Raw genomic sequence first — 24,402 nt, 5'->3', positions numbered from 1 at the left:
CACTCACTCACACTCACGTCTACTCAGTCTTACTCTCATTCATTTAATCCCACTTCTCACTCATTCTGAAACATTAATTCTCAGTTATGCTCACTCACGGATTTTCACTCACATACATTCCTATTATCACTCCTTCAAACTCTAACAGTTTTCACATTCATTCTTATTCATTCTCACACACTCACCGTCACGTCCTGTAATTCTCTCACTCATTCTCACTTACTCTATGTCACGTACACTCACTAAAATGGCACTCAGCCTTGCTTGTTTTCCTTCACTACCAGTCACACACATTCTTGCACTCACTTTCACTCTAACACACACACACATGCTCACACATACTCTATATCATACAATCACACTCTAGATCGCACATTTAAAAGTATTTAACTTACCTCATTTGTCAGGGACTGCTCCATTCCATGTCTTGTTTCTCAATTTTGTCATTCGACCAATAGTGATCAATAGACTATTCATGATTAATGGACTAAAATGGTCAGAAAACAAGGAGGTGGCCCATAAAGACAATTGGCTGTGTAGTTTTGGCAATGATTATACCACTTCAGAAGCCAAAGAGGTCATGAAAGCAGTACCAGTGGTCATAATTGTGACCCCTGATGATCCCTAATAGATATTCATTCCCCAAGTTCTATAAATCTCAACTCCTCTTTCTATCCCATTTGCATCAATAACCTCTCGCTCTCTCACATGTGTCCCTGTCGTGCTTTGTCTCTCCGAGATCTCTCACACCAGCCTCTCTTTATTACTCTATTTCTTCTGTCCCCTACTCCCCTGCCCTCTCCTTAACCTTTCTGCCCAGCCTTTCCCTCAAATACCCCCCTTTTCGCTCAGTTGTCTCTTTTTACTCTCTGATGTCTCTTCCTAGACTATCTTTTTGTCACACCTGTTTCTTCCTCTATTTCTTCTTCTCTTAGGTATGTCTTTCTCATTTTTCAACTTGTCACACTTCTCACATGTTTGCCTCTGTAGCCTCTTTTTTTGCTTATCTTTGTTATTTCTTACTCATCTCTCTGGTGTGTTCTCTTACTGTCTTTTAGCCTTCCTGCTGCACGGTGTGTCTGTTCACTCTTATTTCTCCCTCCCTCTTGCCTTACTTCCTATCACCTGACAATGCATGAGAGTGAGATTTTTAGATTCCCGTTTCGCTAGGTTGTGTCGCGCCGCGCGGTGCGGCGCGAGCCGAGAGCTCGACTTCTGCCGGGCGTTCGGCTCGGGCCGCGCACCGCATTATTAAGACGCGGCGCGCCCCCAGCCTCTCCTGCGCGTTTCGAGGCCCCAGATTTGCTTGGGGCCTCGTTCTTCCTTCTGCCTTTCACTGTCCCAGGGGTCTCTGAACCCTCTTACCTGTTTTTCTTCGTTTCTTTGTCCTTCTTCTTTTTTGCAGTCTGTTGTGTGCCTTTCTTTATGTTTTTTCCTCCTTCCCAGATTCCTGTGCTTTCCCAGCATTTCTTGTTCCCTATTCTCTATGGTTCCTCTACTATTCTGTTCTATGTATTGTTTCCCTATCTAAGATGGTGTCCTTTTACTTCCTGTGGGTCACTTCCTGTTTTTTGGTATATAAGGGCTGTGTTTTTCCTCTTTCTTTGCGCTGCAACACTTTCTGCTCAGTTGGTGTCTTCGCTCCTGATTTCCTTGCCTTTTGGTTTTGGATTCAGCATTCTGTGTTTTCTGATTTTTGCTCCTTTTGGATTCCTGTTTGTTTGTTCTTGTTTTTCTCCAGGAGTCTTCCTGTTTGGAGGTTTTTTCCCCTTTTTAAGGGGTTTTTTCCCTCTGGCGCTACTTTCTGAAGGGCACGGTCTGTTCTTGGTGTCTCCATTTGCCTACAGCACCGTGCCTACCAGAAAGAGTCGCCCCTTTTTGGGCCAAAGCCGAACATTGAAGATTCACGCCACCAGATCTGCAAATTCCAGGCGCAAGCAGCACGTGAGTCGTGACAGATTGCAGCGCCCAACCATTCCGACGTCCTCAAACACCATGGATAATACAGTGGCGGCTGCTGCAGATCCGGAGCAATCTCTGTTGACCACGATTCAGCAACAAGCCCAGGAATTGCAACAACTACGTAATGAAAATGCTGCGTTACGACAGGCTTTGGCCCTCCGCACCAGTGATGTTCCGACAATCTCCGCTTCTACCCCTTGTTTCTCTGGTGAACCAACCAAGCTTCGCGAGTTCTTGGATGCTTTAACGGTGTATTTCGCCTTCCGACCTACTCAATTCTCCCACGACAGGACCAAGGTGGGTTATCTTATCAGTGCCTTATCCGGTCCAGCCTTGGCCTGGGCAACCCCGATGGTGTCCTCCAACGACCCTGTATTGTCAGACTATTCCGCCTTTGTGAGTCGCTTCAAACAGATGTTTAGTCGTCCTGGATTGGAAGCCTCCGCTGAAGAAGCCTTGTGCGACATCCAACAAGGCTCCCAAGACGTCCTGCAATATATAACCCGTTTTCGTCAGCTGGCGGCAGAGACCACTTGGGTGGAACGTACTCTTGTAACATTATTTCGTAGAGGACTCAAAGAAGAAATAAAGGATGAACTAGTGCATTCTACCAGAGCGGAGGATCTTCGTGGCCTGATGGATCAAGCACTGTCCATCGAATATCGTCTTCAGGAACGGAGATCGGAGAAGAAAAGGAGTAGAGGGTTTGCCCAGCCAAGTAGCTCACGTGCTTACCTGCAGCGTTCCGAGGAACCTCGCACTCCTGCTAGAGACATCGAAGGGGAACCCATGCAGGTGGATACTACCCGAGGTCCGCTCTCTGCTAGTGAACGAGAAGACAGACGCAAGAGAGGGTTGTGCCTGTATTGTGGTTCTGCTGGTCACATGCTCCGTACCTGTCCAGTACGTCCGTCCAGGCCTTCGGGAAACGCCACCTCCCGTCCTCTGTAAGAAGGGAGGGGACGGGATCTACAGCTATACCTTCCATCAGCTCCTTTAATGACAATACAACTGCCTTGTTCATCTTTCCGGTCCTGTTACAACTTCCTGACGGTCGTCAAGAAAAGACTATGGCATTACTAGATTGTGGTGCTAGTGGTATATACATGGACAAGACGTGGGCCGCTGCTAACCTAGTTCCTACTCAAGCAAAAGAAGTACCCGAACAGGTACACACTGTGGATGGATCTTTGATATCCTCTGGTCCTGTAGACACCACTACCCTGTTGTTAAGTCTACAGGTGGGAAACCATCAAGAACACATCTCCTTCGATCTTATTACGTCCCCTAACCATACCATCATTCTTGGAATTCCGTGGCTCATCAGACATAACCCATATATAAATTGGGTTACCCGGACAGTCTCTTTGTCTTCGCAATTTTGTCATGAGAACTGTTTTACTTCCGACAAGTATTGGTCTCCGAAAAGATCCTTAGCTACTGAAGGTGCCACTGGTATGTCCATTAATACGGTCCAAGGGATCCCAGACCACTATTTGGAGTTTCAGGATGTTTTCCAAAAACTGTCAAAACCTGTGCTACCTCCACATCGAGAATATGATTGTGCAATTCCATTGGAACCCGGCACAATTGTTCCTTTTGGGAGGATGTACTCCCTCACGGAACCCGAAAAAGAAGTTCTAAAGGAGTATCTGGACGAAAATATACAGAGTGGTCTTATTGTTCCATCGTCGTCTCCGGCTGGGGCCCCTCTCTTTTTTGTGCCCAAGAAGACTAAGGATCTTCGTCCGTGCCTGGATTTTCGAGGTCTGAATAAAATTACCATTAAAGATCGTTATCCTTTGCCTCTCATCAGGGACATACTGGAAGCAATCAGAGGGGCCCAACGTTTTACTAAATTGGATTTACGAGGAGCCTACCACCTTTTACGCATAAGAGAAGGCGACGAATGGAAGACAGCATTCAGGACCCCATTTGGCCATTTTGAATATAGGGTTATGCCGTTTGGTTTTACTAACGCCCCCGCAATCTTCCAGAGATTTATGGACTCAGTGTTTTCAGACCTACTGAATCAGACAGTCGTGATCTACCTAGACGACATTCTTATTTATTCTAGAAATCCTGAACTCCATACTTCCCATGTTAAACAAGTTCTTCAAAGACTTCGTGATCATCAACTATTTTGCAAACCAGAGAAATGTGAGTTCGACATGACGGAAGTCAAATATCTGGGCTATCATTTAAGTCCCACCGGCATAGCTATGGATCAAGAAAAGGTACAAGCTATCCTAGAGTGGCCTTCTCCTTCTACCATAAAAGAAACACAATGTTTCCTAGGTTTAGCAAACTTCTATCGACAATTCATTCTAGACTTTGCCAGTCAGACTAGCCACATAACTCACACCTTAAAGAAGGACAATTTAAAGAAGGGGTTTGTCTGGACTGAGGCTGCTGAAGCAGCCTTTCAAAGCTTAAAGAGAGCCTTCACCCAAGCCCCCATCTTAAGACATCCAGATACCACCAAGCAATTTATAGTAGTAACTGATGCTTCTGAGAGAGCCATCGGAGCTGTCTTACTCCAACGACAAGAGGATGATGGCCTTGAACATCCTGTTTTCTATTTGTCTCATATCCTTTCCACAGCTGAACAACATTATTCCGTACTTGAAAGGGAATTATTGGCTCTGAAAACAGCCTGCCTTGAGTGGAGACAGTTTCTGATGGGTTCCAAGGAACCATTTGAGGTGAGGACAGACCACCGTAATTTACAATGTTTAAGAAATTTTGTATGCCAGAATAGTCGTCAGGCCCGCTGGGCCTTTTTCTTCAGTCAGTACGATTTTTATATTACATATATTCCAGGATCTCAAAACATTCTGGCTGATGCTCTGTCTCGCCGATATCCAGAGTGTTCTCCTTCCTCATCCCAGTATCTTCTAGAACCCAGTAAGATCATTGGAGTGGCTCAGTCTTTCCTGGAAGAAGTACAACAAGAATACGCCAACCTATCGGACCATGACATAGAAGAACTAAGACCATTATTGTACAAGAAACAAGGATATTTTTATTACCAAGACCTGATATTCCTCCCTACAAACAAGGTGCAAAAGAAAGCATTACAAATGTGCCATGATTCCCCTGTAGCTGGTCACAGAGGCATCAAAGCCACACAAGAACTACTTTCACGATTTTTCTGGTGGCCTACCTGGAAACTGGATGTGGAAAAATACGTTCAGGCCTGTCCCATATGTGCCCAAGTCAAAATACCTCACACCAGACCGGCAGGATTACTACAGCCTTTGCCTGTTCCATCGGCCCCATGGCATACTATCTCTACTGATTTTATGTGTTCGCTCCCACCATCAGCAGGAAACCGGGTTATCATGGTCACAGTGGATTCTTTCACAAAAATGGCTCATTTCACTGGCCTAAAAAAGCTGCCTACTTCTCAAGAACTAAGTCAAATATTCATAGATCATGTCTTCCGTCTCCATGGACTTCCACATACCATAATATCTGATAGAAGACCTCAGTACATCTCCCGATTTTGGAAGCATTTTTGTAAAACCCTGAATATAAATAGAGCCTTGTCTTCAGGGTTCCATCCTCAGACCAACGGACAGACTGAGCGTCTGAACCAAGGACTAGAGCAATATCTTCGATGCTTTTGCAATTCTACCCAAAGTAACTGGAGCACTTACCTCTCTTTAGCTGAGTTTTCCTACAATAACTCAGTCCATAGTGCCTCCAAGGTCACTCCCTTTTTCTGTTCCTATGGTTTTCATCCTACCTCTTTCCCTACTTCTCCACAATCCAACTCTCCTCTACCTGCTATTAACTATTTCTCCAAACGCCTTCTCCAACTCCATAAACTAATTCAATCTAATTTGTTACATACCAAAAGGTATATGAAGAAGGCTGCAGACAAGAGACGTACAACCAATCCAAATTATCATCTGCAAGATAAAGTCTGGCTCTCCTCCAAATTCTTGCCCTCACGTCTCTCTCAAAACAAGTTCACACCTCGTTACTATGGGCCTTTCCGTATTCTCCAGTTGGTCAATCCTGTCACTGTCCGTCTTCACTTACCCCATACATGGAAGATCCATCCGGTTTTTCATGTTTCTCAGCTTAAACCTTATGTGCCTGATCCTTACTCACGTCAGTTTCCTTGTCCACCTCCTGTCCTTGTGGATGATGCTCCTGAATATGAAGTGCAGGAAATTTGTGACTCTCGTCTTTTTCATAAACGACTTCAGTATCTGATTCATTGGAAGGGTTATCCTCTCAGTGAATGTTCATGGGAAGATGCCTCTTCCGTTCACGCTCCTCTCCTGATTCAACGCTTTCACCGTTTATTCCCTCTTAAACCTGGGCCTTCGGGAGGGGGACCTACTGTCGCGCCGCGCGGTGCGGCGCGAGCCGAGAGCTCGACTTCTGCCGGGCGTTCGGCTCGGGCCGCGCACCGCATTATTAAGACGCGGCGCGCCCCCAGCCTCTCCTGCGCGTTTCGAGGCCCCAGATTTGCTTGGGGCCTCGTTCTTCCTTCTGCCTTTCACTGTCCCAGGGGTCTCTGAACCCTCTTACCTGTTTTTCTTCGTTTCTTTGTCCTTCTTCTTTTTTGCAGTCTGTTGTGTGCCTTTCTTTATGTTTTTTCCTCCTTCCCAGATTCCTGTGCTTTCCCAGCATTTCTTGTTCCCTATTCTCTATGGTTCCTCTACTATTCTGTTCTATGTATTGTTTCCCTATCTAAGATGGTGTCCTTTTACTTCCTGTGGGTCACTTCCTGTTTTTTGGTATATAAGGGCTATGTTTTTCCTCTTTCTTTGCGCTGCAACACTTTCTGCTCAGTTGGTGTCTTCGCTCCTGATTTCCTTGCCTTTTGGTTTTGGATTCAGCATTCTGTGTTTTCTGATTTTTGCTCCTTTTGGATTCCTGTTTGTTTGTTCTTGTTTTTCTCCAGGAGTCTTCCTGTTTGGAGGTTTTTTCCCCTTTTTAAGGGGTTTTTTCCCTCTGGCGCTACTTTCTGAAGGGCACGGTCTGTTCTTGGTGTCTCCATTTGCCTACAGCACCGTGGCTACCAGAAAGAGTCGCCCCTTTTTGGGCCAAAGCCGAACATTGAAGATTCACGCCACCAGATCTGCAAATTCCAGGCGCAAGCAGCACGTGAGTCGTGACAGGTTGTGTCAATTAACAACAATGAGTTAATTATGTTTCATTTGTGATTTCCAGTTTGTTTACACCACCTTCACACACGCTGCCATGGCAGCTCACAACAGGGCCCCAGTTCTCGGATGGCGGCAAAGTTTTGTTTCCCTGCATTGTGACTTTCATTACTGGGTTTATTTCTGACAGGCAAACGCCCCCTTTAACAACAGTATTAGAAAGGTTAAAAGACTCACAGGGGCACTGTCTAACTTTTGTTCCTGGCTTTACTTTAAATGCTTGGGTCAAGGGACGCAACGCCTTTTCCAGAAGTGGCAAGGGGGAAGCCATCGGTTGCAGGTTAGACCCCTGCCCACCCCTAAATGGCATCCATGGAATACACTGAGCAGGAAACAGAGGGTTCAGTCTTTTAAAAGAATCCAGGAGCTACTGAGGAGAGAGGAGGAAAGTAGAGGTTCTATCCCCTTGTCCCTACTTGGCCCTCACAACCCAAACAGAGGAAACATCACAGGAAGATGTTCTCAACCTTCTGCACAAACAGGATATGCACCAACAAAAGATACCCCTAATCCTAGGCCCAAACAGGGAATGCACCAGAGGAAGATGCTCTCATCCTTCTGCACAAACAGGATAAGCACCAACAAAAGATACCCCTTATCCTAGGCCCAAACAGGAAAGGCACCAGAGGAAGACGCTCTCAACCTTCTGCACAAACAGGAGAAGCACCAACAAAAGGTACCCCTAACCCTGCCCCTAAACAGAGAAGGCACCACAGGAAGATACTCTCAACCTTCTGCACAAACAGAATAAGCACCAACAAAAGATACCCTTATCCCTGCACCCAAACAGAGAAGACAACACAGGAAGATGCTCTCAACCTTCTGCCTAAACAGAATAAGCACCAACAAAAAATACCTCTAATCCTAGGCATTAACAGGGAATGCACCACAGGACGATGCTCTCAAACTTCTGCATAAATGGAGAAGCACCAATGAAAGATACCCTTAAACCTGCGCCCAAACAGGGAGGGCATCATGTGGAAGATGCACATAGCCACCCACCCAGAGAGGTACATGCCACAGAAACACACGCTCTTCCTTCTGCCCTTTACCTGGAAACTCATGCTGGATGCTGTGGAAGGAGATTTAAGATGGATCAGGCTGGAGAGTAGGGAGGGGAATATCCACCAATGATCTGGACCTGAAGTGAGAGAGATGAGAATGTATATGATTGTGGCGGAGCAGTGCAAGACCTGGGTTGGGCACAGCTCTTGAGGGGCCTGCAGTGCACCCCGCCAAGAGCACACCTGTGAGAAAGAAAGTCCTAATGTAAGCAGAGTTTAGCAGCACAACAGAAAGTCTTTGCTCAGGCTTTTCTTGGCACAGTAAATTATTTCTAAAACACACCCTTTATTGGTAAACAAAAACCTTTTTCCAAAAGCCCAAGAAAAAAGGAACAAACCAGTAAAACAATTAGAAGGGCATCAAAACCTATGGGAGCGGTTAACCCTTTTTTCCAGTGATTTTCCGTGCTTGGGCTGCAGACATTGGGCAGGACAGAGATTATAACACTGCTCCTTCTATGTTCTGAAGCATTACCAGCTGGCCCAGTGCAAGAAGATGTGTATGTATCTGGGAGCAGTAAGGCATTTGCTGCGCCACCAGCCTTGTAAATGAGCCCCAAAGTTTGGCCATTAGGCCCTTTTTTGGGGCTCCCCTTTTGGGTCTTATACAAAAGGATGAGGTTGTTCTGCAAAAGGTATTCCACTTTAATGCTAACTACAGAATATTCTGTTGCCAAAATATCACAGGCAAAAAAATGACCGCCAAAATATTGACATGCTAAGTATATATACATAAATGTAGCTTTAGTTTACTACCTCACATCCATGTAGCTGCGGATATATATTTTATTTGGTACTCAATATTTTGACTATGTATCTGCAGTCACTAGTTCGACTTACAACTCCTGAAAAAAGAGTCATTTTGGTCTGACAATACCAGAATTGGGCAAGTGGCTGTTTTGAGCAAAGGAAATATTTTTTGTTTATTGAAACTACTGTGCCAACAGATTTATTCATATCTGAAAGGGTCAGCTCGGGTGAGAGGTTGGGTGTGCAGGGGGGTATGAAATTATTAAGGCCCATATGTATACTTTTTTGCCACTGCATTTGCATCATTTTTCGATGCAAAAGCAGCGAAAACTTACAAAATACAATCAAAACATGACGCAAATGTGGAGCTAAAAAAGTGTAATTATGGGCCAAAGTTTGGTCAATTGCTTGTTGAAGGGGGAGAGAACCTTCAAGGAGCCATTATGCGGCTCCTCAAAAACTTTAACTGCCGTACTTTTTGTCTATAATCCTGCAGGGGGCATCAGACCTGGCAAGACGGTTGGAACTTTGCTTGGGGACAGTAATGAGCCTGCTTCTTCACTGTGTTTGCAATGAGCTATATAAAAACGCTGCAACCCACAGTTTTATAGAGTTTATCACAGGCAATGAAAATCTTTTCTAGGGAAATACATCTGATTGGAAAATTGTCCTACATGAGGTACCATTGAAATTGATGGTCTCTGTTCACAAATTAACATTCTCATTGTTTTATAGTTTAAGCGTTGTTTATAGGGAGTTACAGAATATTTTATGCTGCAACTTTTCCATTCCTCTGAAAGTATTATTAATAATCTACTTTTCTCTAGCTAGCCCAGAGTATTCTCCCAAGGACCCCTTTCTGACCTGACCTCTTGGCCTTTCACATTAAAGGGTCATTGAACAACAAACTGTTGTTGGTTCTGTTGTATTTGCCCTGTGGGATCAAAGAAATCCTTGGGACTGGCCAATCAGTGGCTAGTTCAATAATTAACTTGCAACTCCTCTCTTCCAGCTGTCTAGGCCTCCTGCCTGCCATTACATTTGCATTAGTGGAAGAAAGTGAGAGATTGTGGGCAGTATTTCAGGATGGGTTCCTCCAAGGGTCAGTCCAGCTGCCCTTTCTGCCACCATGAAGGAGTGGGCCCTGGGCATCCTCCGCTGCCTGCTGCTGCTAAACCTTCCAGTGGGATCCAGAGCAGCACTGTGAGTTTTTCTTCAATATCTTACTGTGTTATAGAATTTCTATTGTATCTGCCATCAGTTTTTCCGGTCTCCTGTGTCCTTTTCATGACTCTTTGGGGCAGTTTTAAGAGCCCGTGCTTCATATATCGCGAAATTAGCATCATGTTTTTTACGCTAATGTGGAGATATATAGCGCAAAATGCAGCGCCATATTTACAAAGTTGTGCCACTTTGTAACTCCTCGCTACACATTATGCCGGAACATGGCATAATGTATGCAAGGGGTGCATTCCCCCGTTAGAAAGGTCAAGAAAATGGCGCAAAGAAATCTAAAAATTTCCTTGCACCATTTTTTGTGAAACTTTTAACGCCTGCTCAGAGCAGGTATTAAAAAGGGGCATACCATTGGTTACAATGGGTCCCTACGTACTGTTCAGGGTTAGCGCCAACATTTTGGCGATAACCCTGAACAGTACATCAATAGCATCAAAAATGTTGACGCAGCTTTCTCTGCTCTCTTCTTTGAGCATTTTTCCTGAGGTCTCCTTAGATTTACCCTAAAGCTTCCTATTTCATCATCTTTGCTTTTCTCTTTTGACGTTTTTGAGTTTTCTGTTCAGTCATTTTCAAAGTTCTCTATTTGTCATTTCCGTGCTTTCTTGTGCCTGTCCCTAACATTCTGGTTGCGTGGTTTCACTGAGCTTTCTCATATTTATTTTGTACTCTTTCAATTCTGTGGTCTGTGGTATTTTACTTGGAAGCCCCCATGTTGAACAGGAGACGGGGAAGTGATTGAACAAGAATAGAAAAATGTAGTTTATTCAGGTTGCTCGGTACATGAAGAGGAAGGAAAGTGTGTATATAGTTGAAGTAAAGTCTACAGCCTAACTGATCTGCTTTGTCAAGAAGGGATGGATTTTGATGCCTGTGTTTTGACTGTGGCTATTCCGGTGCTAAAGTAGGTGTTTTAATAAAAATATTAATGAGTATTCATGTATTCTGAGTAATGGATTTGCGTAGAAGATGTAATAGTATAGAGAAAAATAATGCACGCATTTGAAATTGTGTCCACGTGAGTGGCCAACAATGTTCACGAAATATACTTATTATTGGCTTATTAATATGAAATATGGAGCTTATGTTTGATTAATGTAGTAGTACATCATATTGAGGGTTATGCATTTGTGTATTAGCTTTGTTGATTGTAGGCCTTAACTTAGCCGAGGTCTGGCCTAGTTGCATGGCCTCATGTCAAGCTGTATTTCTAAACAGATTAATAAAATGTTTGCTTAGAGAATTAAGTTGTAGTTTTCCACTGTGCTGATCAAATGTGCTCGTAGCTAAAAGTCTTTTCTCATGAGAACCGAGTGCTAGAAGATGCTGTTCTTGCTAATAGTAACAAAATGAGTGTAATGTGTGTAAGACAAGCTTTTATTAGTTTACGCTCCTTTCGCTGTTTTGGACAGCCAGTGATGTTTCTGTTTGTGTATCATTTGAACTGAGATTACCTTCATGACAGTAGCATTGTTAATATAGGGAAATAAATATCCTAGCTTTTACTAAAGGTGTGGTTATTCATGACTGAAAAGTCATGGTGTGTGACAATTACTGATTCCATTTGATTACTAATGCTATTGATTATCATTGATTGTTGATGTTATTGATTAATTATTGATTATTGATCTGCATGTACTGGAGTTATGGTGGGGACATCTTAATTGCGAGTCAAAAGATTCATCGACCTATTCGCATTCCCTTGTGAGTTTACTTATTAAGGTCAGATGCGCTAGCAGAAGTGGTAGCAGAGATTGATGGTACGTCTCCTTAAGAGCCCATCATAGATGTTCGGTACAGTTTTGTCTCGTTAGGAGCCCATCATAGACGTTCAGCATAGGTGGTATTGACAGAGAAAGTAGTAAGATTGATGGTTTGTCTCCTTAAGAGATTCACAGAGATAGTAACAGCCCGATGGTCTGTCTCCTTAATAAACTATCATAAGTGTTCACAGAGCCGGTAGCAGGAAGACACAAAGATTAACGGAGATGGTAGTAGCTTGATGATTTGGTCGTTTGAGCGTTCATTATTACTAAGATTTGGATTCATTTTTCAATTATACAAATTGGAGAGAAAATGTTTCCCTAAGTCCTAAAATTACTTTCACAGAATCTTGGAGCCTGCCAGTGGTTTGTTGAGGATGTTCTCGGCGTTCTAGTGAGAGAGTGAATGAAGTAGGTTTTGCGCTTGCACAGCTTATGAAAATTGCAGGTGGATTGTGATGTTTGAGAGGGTTTAGGGAGTTTGTGTACTCCAAATTAAGTTGTAGAAGGAGTGTGCGTACTCTGCAGTGTGAGAGTAGGGAAGTCGTCGAACTTCACATGTGCTTAAAAATTGTCCACGTATTTGTGGATGTATGGACCCTGCGTGGGCTAAGACTCCAGAGTATATTGATAAGTGTATGAGACACTTGGTTTTATGTTGTAATTTGCCTGGTTTAATAGGTCGATCGGGCTTGGTCGACAAGTCAGAGTGTGAGTGAAAGAGAGTGAAAGAGAATTTCGACTGAGATCTGGCGAGTCCTATGTGCACCAGGACAGACCCACTGATCAGTTGAGAGTAAAATTTGCAGGTCGAATTTTGCTTGTGAATCAGGAAACGGAGAAAGAAAGAGCAGCTGTAAGTGAGGGAAGAACAGTCAGTGAAAAATCTATAAAGTTTCTGAAGCAATTGCGTTGTTTTTTTGATTTTGGGATAAGTGCTCGCAATTTTTGCATAAGTTTTGGGTGAATCGAAGTTTTGGAGGACAAGCCGCAGGACTTTGGCCCTCATTTCAACCTCGGCAGTCTTTTTCACAGACCGCCGAGGTTCTGCCGGACCGAAGACCGCCAGTGTTGGCGGTCTTCGGCCAACCATATTATGACTGCTGGCGACCCTCTGCCCTTTTTTGGACGGAGAGCCACCAGCAGCCATACTGGTGGTTGGCGGTGTAGTGGAGGCTGCTCCACCGTCACCGCCACGTCATCAGAACACTGCCCACCGAATTTCAACCCAGTATGCGGCGTGGTGGTGTTCTGGTGACGGGGTGCTGGCGGCAGAGCAGCCCTCATGGATCCTGTTCCCTCCTGGAGGACCACCGAAACAGGTAAGGTGATCGTCCATCAGGGGAGGGGGGTCAGGGGGTGTTGTGTGGTGTGTGCATGCATGGTGGTGTGCGTGTGAGTGCTTAGAGGGGGTGTGTGAGTGCGTGTATGTATGCGGGAGGTGTAATGTGTGTAGGGGAAATGTTCTGTATATGTATGTGTGCATGTGTGCATGTATGTGCACGTGTATGTGTGTGAGTGGTGTGTGCATGCATAATAGGGGTGTGGGGGTATGTTTGGTGGCTCTCCATCCAAAAAAGGGCAGAGGGTCGCCAGCAGTCATGGGGGTATGTTTGGGGGGTCTATGGGGGATGGAGAGGGAGTCCTACTACCTTTAGGGGCGGTAGGGGGGGTCGTGTGTGTTGGGGGGGACTAAGGGGAGAGGGAGTTGGGAGGCGGAGACCCCAATCAGTGCCAGGGAACGAATTCCCTGCCACAGATAATGCCTACTGCCATGGATTTTGTGGCGGTTCAAAACCCCACGAAATCCATGGCGGTATACGGGGTCATGATACCGCCGGCGGACTAGTGACGGCCGTTGGGCTAGAGAACGTTGTCTCCAGCCTGGTGGGCATTACCGCCGGGGTGGACTGTGCGGTACGTTTTGGCATATGCCACACCGCAAATGTCATAATGGGGCGGTAATGACTGCCGGCCTGTTTGCGGTCCTACCGCCATCATTGCACCGTCGCCAGGGTCGTAATAAGGGCCTTTGTCAGCTGCAGTATGAGTGAGTGTGACGTCATTGGAGCCGTGCTGGGATAGGTTGGTTAGTAAGAAGGGTTGCGCACGATTGGTAGCCGTTGGTGAAGAGAATTCTGGGATTAAAAGTCACTTCCTGATTTGATTTTGAATAACAAAAAGGTAGAAAAAATGACATTTTTCAACGCTTTAAAGAGTGCTTTAAGGGGAGATACATACATTACAACAAGTATAGGCAAGGCTACACCACCAGAAGGTACACCAGCTTACATTGTAATGGAAGAGAAGGGTGTCGCTCAATGTCTTTGGCTAAAGCAATGGTGCAAAGTGACAGAGAAAGATGGAAACTTAGCATTTCCTACAAACGGAACGTTCAACTTAAGGGTTTTAGAGCATTTAAGGATGGAGCTATATGAATCGAAGCCCCTTCCCAGACAAGCACAGTTTGAGGCATTAGCGATCTGGGAGCTAGCAGCCAGACAGCAACAGCAACAGAAATTTGAGAGGAGAATGAGAAAGGCAGAAAAGACATTGACAGAGGCTAGATGGGACAGTGTTCAGAGAATCTGGAGAAATTAGACTTTGCACGGAATTAAGTTGTTTCTAGAGATTATGCAGGACAATGAAAAGGAAGGAAAGAAAGCTACTAGAAAGATTAACAGAAGCCCGTCCAAAAGTAGGGAGGCTAGAAAGTCTTCAACAGTGGAGGAAAAATCAGACGATGATTAATTTATTTTACAGTTATTGAGAAATCATCCACCACCATACGCAGCACATGAGAGTGGTCGAGGACCAGTGCTGATCCTTCAGCTCTGACACAGGTTAATGGGACAGTGAGTCCGGTGCAGGATAATACTAGCTGGACACAGAGCACAATGCAGGGTAGTCTTAACGTGCCTACTACTCCAGTGGTACAAAATCAGGTGCAACCACCACAGGTCCAGAGAATTTACCCTGATGTGCCTATTATGGAAACAGCTACAAACTTAATGGTGCCTACGGAACAGGTTTTCCCGAGACCAATGTTGGTTCAGACAGAACCAACTTCACTTGTACTGCCCCAAATACAGCCACAAGTCATGCAGAGATTAACTCCGGTAACAGGGACACAGTCAGATATGTCTTCAATGATGAATCAGAACATGGGAGTTACTTTCCCACAAAACTTAAGTACAAGACCAACCCAGATGCTATATCTCTACCTACTACTGTTGGTCCAGCTCTAACCTTATTTGCATAGAAGAAACCCAGTGTATGTGAACGGGGTGTCAGGACACAGAATGTAATGGGGGCAGAACATAACAAAAACACTTGAGTAGTTTCTCCTGTGGGACAGACTTTTGACGGATGGAGAGCACTGCTTGACCTTAGTCCATTTGGAGTACTTCCAGATACTATGATAGGGTCAAACATTAGCCAGAACTTGAAATTGTTGACACCGCAGACCCCGAATGCAGTTGCACAGCAGGTAACACCGGTTCAAGCCAGCAACATCTCGTTGCAAGGTTTGACTGCTCAGTAGTTGACTGAATGGTTAGACAAGTTGAATACCCCGCAGAGTGCTCCTAGGGGAGAGGAGTATTTGAATTACACTAGGCTAAGCATGGAAGCGGGTGAGCTCATTAAGGGAACAATGGGTGTGAACAGGTAAGAATCTTACACAGAAGCAGAGTTGAGATATCTGTGCCTGAAGATTACAAGGCAAGTGAGCAATGTGCATCAGAAGCTAGCAGACCTGGCAGAGAAGTACGGCATAGAAATAGACAAAACTAAGCATTTCAAACAGAGTTACAGATTAGATTTTGAGACTAAAGATTTCGAACACATGAGATCTGCCAGAATGAAGGCACACCTTAAGGAATTACTTCAAAGTGCCCAGACTTGGGGAGCATTAGACAAATGGGAAGGCAGATGGGTAAAGAAAAGAGACAAAAGGAAAAGGGATTCTGTGGAGCTGACTGCAAATGTGCAGCAAGTTCAAGATCCATTGAAGATTTTACAAATGAGGGAGATTCGAGTAGGGAATTTTGATCATGTCACTTGGAGCAGAAGTGATATTCTATCATTTACAAATGATTATCCATAATTGCGGGAGACCAATAGTCATTGACCAATAGGGACTTGGAAAGTAGTTTTAGTAAATCTAACTTAGCCGGACTGCACTGATGGAAGACAGTCCATTTGCCCATTTTCTTTCTGGCCGAAAGATCATTACTTTCTTGAGCATCTTGACAAGAGATGTGCTTTACTTTAATGCTTAAAGATTTGGCATTTTCTGAACTTTGTTGCTGAATCCTGATGCCTTGCTGACTGAACTGATGTCCTGATGACGAAGACTATCTTAGTTTGCCGATCCATTTGAGGAGAGGTATATTTTTATTGATATGTTTCTTAAGACTGTTCGCGTTTTCTTTCTAGGTACCAACAGCGCTATTTTGATAGAGCCGTAGTTAGATGTTTTCCAAATTTGTGTTTACTATTTTTGTTTTGCACGAAACCCAACATGCTGCTTCCCCTGTGTTTCCCTTGCGACTCCTGTTACTTCCTATGCAACCCCCTGTCCTCAGAAGCGTTAAAATCTGTGCCAGGAACAAAGGGGCAGCTGGTCCTTATGGAAGCTGCTTGGCTCCACTTCCTTGTTTTCAATCAGTTTTTTTATTACATTAATCATGAATAATTGTATATTATTGATTATTAGTGTAATAAAAAATGGAGTACAGGAAGGTGACCCTCCTTGGAAGCTGAGATAAGTAAAAACCTAATGTATGTTGTGTGCATGCTTGAGGGTGAGAGTGTGCTTATGCAAAAAAGAGTGTGTGTATGAGTCAATGTGTGTGTATGTGTAAGCATGTGTGCGTGATTGCAAGTTAAGATGAAATTCCGAGTGATGTCACTTCCGCTACCCCTGGCATTTTGGTGAATTGATGTCCATGTAAATGACAGTATTAGTTAGGCAGGGATCTTTGTAACTTTGGTGGTTTGTTGTTTTTTTCGTCTTAAACATTTAAGTGGAGGAGAATGATGACCTGGGTGGTATGTTCAGTGGGTGTGCAACTGGTTCTATTGTAGGCCTGTGGGACTGTTGGACTATTGTAGTAATGGCACCTAGATGCAGCATTTTACTGAGTTTATGACCAATGTCAGTGTTGGGTCAGGAGTGTTCCTGGATGTGTGCACTGACAAGAAGTTGGTGGTCTCCAAGATGGGGGATGGTGCACCCAGAATGTTGTGCATTATTGTGTTCAGAAATGTGGATGTGCTGTCTTTGGTCGGATGCGTGCAACATGTGTTTGTGGATCATAGAAGAGCACTGTTCTGTGCATCTTCCAGGACACAGGAGGGAAATCATCCCTCGGTGTGGAGATGGGAGCCCCGTCACGTGTTTGCCTGAAGGTGGACAGTTGTGCTGTACCTACAGTCTTTATGGTCTTTGCTATGTAAAGCAATCCCGAGATGCATCTGTAGTTAGAACGAATATTGGATCAATATCTGTCTTTTTCAGGAGATGGTTGCTTCATTTTGCAGGGAGTTTCCTCAGAGGACTGGCACTGAAGGAGCCAGTTTATATTTTGGTGCATTTCTCACATAGAGAGGTACATTTATTAATACTCAGAACATTCTTTCATACTCGTAAAAGCATCTTTGTGGTTCTTTCTTTATCGAAACTAGGAGGGGATGTGAAAAGGGAATCACTCTCCTATTTCTACTTCGGAAAGTCAGTGGGTTTTGACTGCAATTGCACTCGTACAACATTGATGAATTCCAGACCCACAAGATGGGGTGGTGGTTCCCTTGCAAAGTGAATCCTTCCCATTTGTGACTCATGTGAATAGCCTGGGGGGGTGCAAGTGGTGTTCCTGAGGACGACTGCCTGTTCCACCTGATGTCTTCTCAAATGGGAACCATCTAAGGCAGTATCTGAGCCTTAAGATGACAAAGGCTGCTTCAAAAAAGTATATTTTGGTTTCAGAAAACAAATGCAGATCTGGAGGTCTACTGTCCTTTGCAGTGGGTTGCAAATTGATACCTGCCTAATTAATATTTAAGAGGCAAGTTGTTTTGTGGCTCACTGCAAATAGACTATTTGGATGATACCTATCAGTACCTATTTGCAAACCAGTCAGTGTACAAATTGTAATTTGCGAATGGGAATGATATACTGAGCCAAGGATCTTTGAGGAGACTGCTAGATATTGGTTGTTAGCTGTATTACTGGTGAAAGAAAAGAAGCTGCAGAGATTTTGCCATTGAGCTGACATTGATAGACCAAAGTTGTGGGTCAGTGTTCATCATGTAGCCATGATTTTACAAATAAGATACGCTAACCCCCTCGGCTGGCAGAGCTTTGTCTATGTTCGAATCCACCGAAATGGGTATAGGTTTGCGCCTTGGCCTGGTGTGCATATGTACTACAGAGAAATAATTCTTCAACATGCACACATGGTCATAGTGACTCCATCCTGATCAAACAGGTCTTGGCTAGCCCCTATGTGAATCCCACACTGCTGGAAGAATAAGACGTACACAGAAATCTAGGTGTCATACTCTAGGTTTATTTCACATGGCAAACTTGCTGAGAGCAGGACAAAAACGGGCCAGATTTACAAGGCCCTTGAGGCTCCTTTCGCCACACTAGAGCATTGCGCCACTTTGTAACACCTTGCGCCACATTATACCTGCACCAGGTATAATGTATGCAAGGGGGGCGTTCCCTTGCACGGACGCCGCAAAAAATGTTGCAGTGAAATCTGCAAGATTTCACGTCAAAAACATTTCTGTGATTTTTTTTTTTATAAAGTGAATTTTTAATATTTTGCAGACAAGTAAAATTAATACAAACATTTAACATGGTGCCAACAGGCACCCAACATTGGTCAAAACCCTTGTTCCAGTGACACATTATAAATAACAAAGAAAAGAAAGGAACGCTGCACTCAGGTCCGCTAGACTGACCTTAGTAAATTATACATTAACCAGTTAGGAGAGATAAGGAAGAGGACCCATCTCAACCCTCTATGGTGCAATCGTTTACAGTGATGTAGGAGAAGCACTTGTCACGGCCTCCCACTTCCCCCATATCTTATTATGTTTATTTGGACAACCTCTAGCCTCATATACCAGTTTTTCCCGTATCGCGCACCAGTCCACCCCACGCCTCCATTTAGTCAGAGCAGGGGCGCCCTTGGCTTTCCAGTTCGCCATTATATCCCTCTTGGCCACCAAACATGCCACCCCAAGGAAAGTCCGGTCCGATCATCTCAGCCCAGTATCTCCCATAGCCCCCAGTAGGGAGGGCAATGGTGTCCACTCTATATCTTCTTGAAGGACATCAGAGACATCATTCAGAACCGCCCTCCAATAGGTCGTTATTACCGGACATGACCAAACCATGTGAAAGAAGTCGGCGGCGGGGTTTGAGCATCGGGGGCAGTCAGCTGTGGGTCGGAGGCCCGCTCTATGTAATTTAGTGGGTGTTAAATATGCTACGTGAAGATAGTAGGTCTGTATTTGATGGAAGCGGGAGGCCATCGTTAGGGAGCGAGGTGCCATCAGTGCATCGTTCCAATCTCCCTCTTCCATGGGGCCCACACATCCTTCCCACCTCTGGCGGAGTCCCTCCAGGGAGCTGGCTGTGTTGGTGACCAGGGTACGGTATATATGAGAGACCCCTCCCTTGCCTAGACTCCCCATCGGTGCCTTTGCTTCCATCGGGCTATGCTCCGGTATGGTGCCCCCTGTCTGCACGTGTGATTGTAGGGCATGGCGGAGCTGGAGATATTTATGAAATTGCGTCTTATTTAATGAAAAAAAATTCTAGAGCTCCTCAAAGGATCGCATGTGTGTCCCGCTCCAGATGTCGCCCAGTGTGGATATGTCCCATTTTTGGAATCCCTCTAGGCCCGCTACTTCTGCCAACTGTTTTCCATGCCACAGCGGGGTTTGTTGAGTGAGGTGCCCCCACCATCTCGACACCTTTTGAGCCGCCCGCCATCCCATTAGGACCACCTTGGTTACCTCTGGGACACTTCGGGAAGTTGGGTCTCCATACAGGACATCGAAGATCCGTCGGTAGCTCAGTGTTTGGAGTTCTAGTCAGTATGCCGGGTCTGACCATCCACCCCCCATCCAATCATTAATCACGTGTAGGTGATTGCAAGGTGGTATAAGTAAATATTTGACATGCCCAATCCCCCGTCAAAGACGTCTCTCTGGCAAGTGATAAGTGCCAGTCGTGGACGGGCGTCATTCCATATGAACTGACGTGCTAACGCGTCTAACTCTCGGAACCATCTCGTTGGGATGGAGTGTGGGAAGTTCTGCAGTAGATAAAGAAGTCTGGGGAGGACCATCATCTTGTAAAGGGCTATTCTGCCTAGAAGGTTGAGAGGTAGGGTTTTCCAACGTTGAAGGTCAATTCTAATTCTTTTGATTAAAGGTGTAATATTAAGTTCCCAGGTTAGTTCCGGGAGTAGCGCGACGTGTATTCCTAGGTATTTAAAGCTATTTCTTCTCACTGGGATGGCATGCTGCCAGTCCACACAGTCTCGGGAGCGGTGGAGGGGAACCAGCAAGGATTTACTGGGGTTTAGAGTCAGCCCTGAAGCCTCCGCGAAGAGGTTCAGTATGTATAAAACGCGGGGACCACTCGTGCTTGGGTTGGAGATGTATAGCAAGACATCATCCGCGTAAAGCGCCACCTGGTCCTCTTCACAAGCGGGCCAGGGCCAACCCTCAATCAAAGGATCTCCGCCCAATAATATCGCCAAAGGCTCGATCATTAAAGCAAAGAGCAGAGGAGATAATGGGCACCCTTGTCGAGTGCCACGGATAATAGGGAAGGGGTCAGAGACCACCCCATTCACTTGTACTCGGGCCGTCAGGTTAGAATAAAGCAATTTTACCAGGCCACAGAATTTGGCTCCGAGTCCATTTCTTCATAGAACCTGATCAAGATAGGACCAGTCGACTGTGTCAAAAGCTTTTTCAAAATCAAGTAGGAGTAACACCAAGTGGTCGCGTGACAGGGGCCCGCGGTGTGCTGGAGCTAGGTGTAGCCATCTAATGCAGTGCCTAGTGCCGCGGGTGGGCATAAAGCCGCATTGGTCAGGGTGCACCAAAGCGGGCATAGCCTCCTTCAGTCTAGAGGCCAGGATTGAGGCCAGTATTTTGATCTCCATATTTAGTAAAGATATGGGTCGGTATGCCGAACAGTGTCTTGACGGGGTTGTGTCTTAGGGATCACCACAATAGTGGCTTGATCAATCTCATCCGGAAAGCGGCCCTGTCTCTCGGCCTCCGTGTACATTTCAAGTAGGTGGGGGCTTAGGATATCGCCACATTTGCTATACAACTCTGCTGGGAGCCCCTCCGGTCCTGGGGTCTTGCCCGATGTCAGGCAGGTGATTGCGTTCGCAATTTCAGTAAGATTAAGGGCTTCGTCCAGCCTATTCCTTGTCTCTAGGGAGATTCTGGGAAGAGTTATTTCATTTAAGAGAGGGGACTCTTTCTCGGAAGTGGGCTGAGGGTGTTCTGCGTATAGGCGAGCGTAGTAGGAGGCGAAGCTTTGTGCGATTTCGGTGGGTGTTTTAGAAAGAGAGCCTGATTCCTCTATGATTTCAGGAATGACTCTATTGGCTAGAGGCCGGGTAGCCAGCCAGTGTAATAGTTTCCCTTTCTTACCCCCCCATCCATACACTCGGGTGGTTAATGCCCTCCAGATATGTTTTGCTGACTCTAGCACTAGGTGCTTAATTTCGTCCCTAACCATGGTGAGGTGCTTCAAACTGGAGGCTGACTGAGAAGTCCTATATTGACGCTCCAAGCTTAACGCCTTAGACTCCAGTTCAGACACTTTTGAATTTTGGGCGCGTTTGCGGACACGAAGAAGGTGTTTAGCATGTCCTCTGAGGGTGGCCTTACCTGCGGCCCATAGTGTGCCTGAGGATCGAACTGATCCCAGGTTCATTTCAAAATATTGAGTGAGATGGTTCCTAACCTCGAGGGTGTAATCGTTGTCCTGCAGGTACCATGCATTTAGGTGCCACATCGGGCACCTGGAGGGATCCACTCCCCCCAGCCGGACCCGTACTGGTGCGTGGTCTGAGACTCCATGGGGCAGTATATCCGTTCCTCTGACGCTGGTGACGTCAAGGGCGGGCATAAATACAAGGTCAATTCTGGATTGTGTTGGGTGGGCTGCCGATGTGTGTGTGTATTGACGCTCTCTAGGGTGCCAAACTCTCCATATGTCGCAGAGACCGAGGCTCTCAGCCCAGCCCGTAAGATTGGAAGCCCGGGTGGATCTGTTGGTGGTAACCTCGCCTGATACATTTAGACTGGGATCGAGAACGGCATTGAAATCTCCCCCCAACAGGGTGGCCCCCTGGGGGAGCCCAGCAATTACCTGGCGGAGTGAGGTTAGAAAAGCATCAAGCCCTGCCGGGGGGCGTACGCGCTCACCAGGTTTAGTGGTGATCCATGAAGCACTCCTGTGACCACTACGAATCTGCCTTACCATAGGCAGTGAGCGGTGGAGTAGGACAGCCACCCCCCTGGAGCCCCTGGAGAAGCCTGCATGGAAGACTCTATCATATCCTCCCTGTGAAAGCATGGGGCATCTAGTTCCAAGAAGGTGGGTTTCTTGTAATAAGACCACGGAAGGGGAGTATCTGTAGAGGGTACTGAATACCGCGGATCTCTTGATCTTGTCTAGCAGGCCATTTACATTCCATGAGATGACCTAAGTCAGTGAGGGCCAGTCATGGGAATGCGTGTTTGCTATATTTTGTTTGGTGTCAGCCTGTGGATCTGGGGATGACCATTTCAATTGCAACAGTGAAATATTAAAACAACAAAATAAACTTATCAACACATTACTATCTAAACCCTTGTCAAACTCTTTGCCCCCCAACCGCCCCCCACCCCATACTCCCCCCGGAAGCATCTGTCGCCCAATTACCCAACTGGAACAAAGCAGCCAGAAGGACTGCTGTTAAAGTGGAGTGATGGACCCCTCCCTTTAGTCGGATCAAATGCAATTAACGGTCTTCAAGTAAGTAACACAAAATGTGTATTGAGGAGATGCTGAGCCGTCCCTGCTCGCCTCGTCAGGAGTTACCTGCTCCACTTCAGCCAAGTACCGGAGACTGGCTCAGGCTGGTGTTGTCTGTGACCCGGGCTGGGTCTTGAGGTCCCGGCGACCCGCCGGAGGCCCCCCCCTCCTGCGCACCGGAGCCCGGAGGTGTCCCACTGTCCGCGGGGGCGCCTGAGTCTTTTCGCCTTCCCTTCCTGGACGCCTGCTTCTCCGGGGTCCTCACGTCGGGGGGGGCACCTCAGAGGAGGCAATCCGCCGGTCCCCGGGGTCCCCACCGAGCCCCAGCGCCCTCCTCAGTCAGCCAGTCCCATGCATCCTCTGGGGACTCGAAGAAGTAGGCCTTACCGGCCATGAGGACTTTAAGTCTGGTAGGAAATAAGAGCATGTAAGAAAGTTGCATTGCTCTAAGCTTTTGCTTGACATGCTCATAAGATCGGCGGCGAATCTGCACTTCTCGGGTGTAGTCTGGGAATATTAAGATCTTATGGTTCTCCCATTGAAGATCTTCGGAGCGCCTAGCTTCCTTTGAGGATGTGATCACGGTCCTTGAAATTAAAGAAACGTGCAATCATCGGGTGTCTGGGGCCGCCCGGCGGGGGGCGCGGAGCGAGGGCCCTGTGTGCCCGTTCAACCGCGAACCAAGGTGAGAGGGTCTAAACTGGCATCCAGGTCTTGATCCAGTGCTCCAGGAATTCGGAAGCTTTATCTTCCTCAGCGCCTTCTGGAAATCCAATGAAGCGCAGATTATTGCGTCTCGATCGATTCTCAGCGTCTTCGGCGTGGCGGTGTAGCTCGCTAGTTCGAGTTTGGAGCTGGGCCACCTTGGTTTTAAGGTCGGACAGTTAGTCTTCGGTCTGAGAGACCCGATTTTCTACCTCAGTGATTAGGCCCACAGCGTTTCTGAGATCTTGTCTGATTAGACCCATGTCTTCCCGAACCTCTCCAATTTTGGTCTCTACGGCTGTCTGCGATGATTGAATTGCCTGGAGGATGGCGTTCACTCCATCAGGACGGGGGGCCACTGGCTGCGTCTCCGTCTCTCATCGGACCTGTCGGTGCTGTGAACTGGTCAATCTTTTGCTGGGAGGATTGAGGCTGTTTGTTCGCTTTGTCTCTTCCCATCTTATCGTCTGGAGGGGAACAAATTGTGTTGTCTTTGTGGAGTTCTCCTCATGGTCCCAACGCATGCGAAGCTCCCTGTTACCGGGAACCAAGGAGGGCACCCCCACGGACTATGCGGGCACCGTTCTTTATTTGGAACTCAGCAGCCCGAGACCCGCCTTCTCCCCTGGTCAAGCCAACCAAGCTGGCAAAGAAGGCAAGCT

General features: G+C 46.2%; 1 long non-coding RNA gene across 1 annotated transcript in view; it reads left to right on the top strand.

Moving 5' to 3' along the window:
- Positions 1-10,027: 10,027 nt before the first annotated feature.
- LOC138247188 (uncharacterized) overlaps positions 10,028-24,402 on the top strand; it is a 33,801-nt gene continuing 19,426 nt past the window's right edge. The window contains exon 1 of the long non-coding RNA XR_011194357.1: positions 10,028-10,165. This is a non-coding gene — a long non-coding RNA (uncharacterized lncRNA). The remainder of the gene's footprint in view (positions 10,166-24,402) is intronic.

This window comes from Pleurodeles waltl, chromosome 7 (genome assembly GCF_031143425.1).
Source record: "Pleurodeles waltl isolate 20211129_DDA chromosome 7, aPleWal1.hap1.20221129, whole genome shotgun sequence".
Taxonomy (NCBI): Eukaryota; Metazoa; Chordata; class Amphibia; order Caudata; family Salamandridae; genus Pleurodeles; species Pleurodeles waltl.
This window is presented reverse-complemented; position numbering and strand designations above follow the sequence as displayed.